At 49.9% G+C, this 3,618-nt stretch overlaps 1 pseudogene; it reads right to left on the minus strand.

Moving 5' to 3' along the window:
- The window catches only part of LOC103751540, an 80,069-nt pseudogene extending 76,886 nt beyond the window's left edge, over positions 1-3,183 (minus strand).
- Positions 3,184-3,618: the final 435 nt, after the last annotated feature.

Raw genomic sequence — 3,618 nt, forward strand, 5'->3', positions numbered from 1 at the left:
GGGGGATTTTTAAAGACCCCCTCAATCAAGTGAGGGGTGGTGACTGTAAGGGGCTGTCCCAGGGTGAGCTTGTCTGCATCCTTAACCAATAAGGCCATGGCTGCAATAATTCTGAGGCAGCCCAGCCATCCCGAGGCCATTGGGATCAAGCTTTTTCAACAAGTAAGCCACAGGTCTCTTCCAAGGCCTGAGCATTTGGGTCAGGACTTCCTTCACTATTCCCACTCATTCATCAACAAAGAGCTGATAGGGCTTATGGATATTTGGCAGAGCCAAGGCCGGAGCCTGAAATAAAGCCTTTTTAATTCCTTGAAAGGCCCTTTCCTGAGTCTCAGTCCATAGGAAGGATGACTCATTCCCTCGAGTGGCTACATACAAGGGTTTTGCCAACATGGTGAATCTGGGTATCCAGAGCTGGCAGAAGCCTGCCAATCCCAGGAACTCTCACAACTGCCTGTGGGATCTTGGGCCTGGAATTCCCATAATGGCTTGTTTTCTGGCTGGTGACAGCCATCTCTGTCCATCCCTTAATATGTACCCCAAGTACATTACCTCCATGACACAGAGCTGAGCCTTCTTGGTGGAGACTTTATACCCCAGTCAGTCCAAGGTCAGGAGCAAATCTCTGGTGGCCTGAAGACAAGTGACCTCATCCTTAGTGGAAATCAACAGGTCATCTATGTACCATAGGAGGCTTACCTCTGGGTGCAAGCCCCGATACTCTTGCAAGTCCTGATGTAGAGCCTTGTCAAAGATCATGGGGGAGTTCCTGAACCCCTGTGGCAGTCACATCCAAGTGAGTTGTCCATTAAACCCCTGGTTCAGGTCTTGCCACTCAAAGGCAAAGATGGGTTGGCTTTCCTTTGCCAAGGTCAGGCTAAAGAAGACATCCTTGAGATCTAAAACAGTATAGACTCTTCTCTCCAGAGAGAGTGAGCTCAGAAGGGTATATGGGTTGAGGAGTGTAGGGTGGATATCCTCTACCCTCTTGTTAACTTCTCTCAAATCCTGCACTGGGCAGAAATCATTAGTCCCCAGTTTCTTGATGGATAAGAGAGGGGTTCCATGGAGATTGGCATGGAACCAGAATACTGAATCCCTAAGGCAGTTTATGTGTTTGGTAATTCCTGCCCTGGCTTTGAGAGTCATTGGGTACTGTTTTACAGGCTGAGGATCAGTTTTTAAAGTCACCATTATTGGTGGCTGTTGGATGGCCATCTCTGGGGGATTAGTTTCCACCCAAACTCCAGAGATTGTTGCCTGGAGGTCCTTGAGGATAGTGGTTGGTCTCTTTTGAGGTGGTGGGGTGTGCACTCTCCATTCTTCTTCTAATTGTAAGCATAGGGCATAGGCTGCATCCAGTACAGTCACATCAGGAGGTCCTCTCCCAGAAAAATGGATCTGAGCCTTCATTTTATTTAGCAAGTCCCTACCCAATAAGGGGTATGGACAATCTGGGACCACCATAAAGGAGTGTGAAACTGTCTTCTTACCTAGGTTTACTTCCTTTTTGGTGGTCCAAGTGTTTTGAGGGATTCCCGTGGCCCCTTGCACCCAGGTGCATTTACTGGTCAATTTTCCCATAGGCTCTTTCAAAACTGAATATTGTGCTCTGGTGTCAACTAGGAAGTCGATAGCTCATCCCTCCACTTGTAGGGTCACCCAGGGCTCATGGTGGAGGCTCTGAGCTCATGCCCCTTCAGTTTTCTAAGTTCACCAACTCGAGGATCTTGGGCTTGGAGGGAGGCTGGGATCCTGTCCTTTGAGGACATTCCCTAGCCCAGTGGCCCAGCTGTTTACATTATGCACACTGGTCTCTTTTTAGGCAGGGCCGGCCTTCCTGTGGGAGTTGCAGAGCTCGGGTTCCCTTTTTCATAGGGGGCTGGTCCCCCAATTTGGGATTCATCGCTCTTTCAGCCAACAATATCCTAGCCAGCCCTCTAGTTTGTCTTTCTTCAGGGGTTTCTCTATTGTTAAATACCTTGTTCGCCACCGCCATTATCTCAGAAAGGTTTTTGCCTTTGAAAACTTTCAGCTTTTGAAGTTTTTGTTTTATGTCTGGAGCTGCCTGATTCCTGAAAGCCATATCGATGGCCATCTGATTCTCTGGGGCCTCTGGATTAATGGGAGTATAAGTTCTGAAAGCCCCTAGGAGGTACTCCAGGTATGCTCCAGGAGACTCATCCCTTCCCTGCATCACCTGACTGACCTTAGACAAATTGGTGGGATGCTTAGCAGCTTCCCGGAGAACCCCCCATAAGAATCTGGTGATAGACCTTTAGGTGTTCCTTACCTTCAGGAGTGTTATAGTCCCACCCCTCCATTGGGCATGTGAGAGGAAAAGCAGCAGTAATCAACTCCTCATTCTCTGTCAGTCACCCATCATTTCCAGGGACTGCATGTCTGCACTACTGAAGGATGTGGTTCTGTTCCTTGGTGGAGAACAGGATATTCAATAACTGTTGGCAATCATCCCAAGTGGGTTGATGGGTAAAAAGAATGGTATCCAGGAGGGAAACTAGGGCCTGAGGCCTCTCTGTGAAGGAGGGAGTCTGTAACTTCCAATTATACAGGTCATTAGTAGAAAAGGGAAAGTATACTATGGGTGCAATTCCATCCTCCCTTCTGGGGCCCAATCTCCCTCAGGGGATGAGCTCATACAATCCCCCCCCCCACCATGAGCGAGTGTGCAATGGGCTGGGCTCGGCCATGGGAGGGGCTGGCTCAGCCATGGGAACCGGTGACGGAGACTGGGAAAGACTGGAAGAAGAGGAAGAAGCTTGGGATCTGTGCTCTCTAGGTCTATCCTGAGCATTAGATGGAGCCCCGTAAGGGGGCGGGAGTAAATCCCCTTCTGGCACCAAGGAGAGGACTTCAGGACCCGATGGGTTTTTGGTTTGGACTTTCTTCAGAGGAAGGAAATTACTGACCCCTTAGGCCCTGATGGCGGGGGAGGCAGTAAGGGGGCACAGCTAGTCGGGAGGTGGCGGCAACCAGCTATCACCAACCTAGGATGTAGGGGATCTGGTTAGGGTGCCCCAGTTCCCCGAAGATAACTCCTTGAACCCCGTAGATGAGGGACAGGTTAAGGGACCCTTCAGGCCGCCATTCGACTTCAAAGGAGGGCCATTCGATGGTGCAGAGGGTCTGGAGGAGGGTCGGCTTGACACGGAGTCCAGACATATTCGAAGCCGCTCATTTGTAGTCATGAAAATGACTAAGAACTAGATCAAAGGGAGCTGAAGATAATGAGATTTTCTGGCCCATTGTGGGATAGGCTTCAAGAAAAAAGAACATAAGAAGAAGAATGAGAATGGGAAGAAGTAGGATGGAAAGTCGATAGACAAGGCGGAGCTTCGAACAGAGGGTGAGGACAGTATGGGATGGCAGCTCCCTAGAGGGAGAAATGAAAATCTTGCAGTGTGTGGAGTCAGCTGAGAAGGCCGCCCCTGTCCCTTTCCCAAAAAGATTTGGCCAGCCTGGATTCCACATCAGACTCAACCACAACCTGTGTCTGGCCTGCCCAGATTCCATGTCTGGCTGAGCCAAGACTCTGGGTTGGTCCTGCCTGGATTTCACATCAGGCTGGAGCATGACCCCCTATCAGAGGAGGAGTTG

This window comes from Nannospalax galili, unplaced genomic scaffold, assembly GCF_000622305.1.
Source record: "Nannospalax galili isolate Female #2095 unplaced genomic scaffold, S.galili_v1.0 scaffold487, whole genome shotgun sequence".
NCBI lineage: Eukaryota > Metazoa > Chordata > Mammalia > Rodentia > Spalacidae > Nannospalax > Nannospalax galili.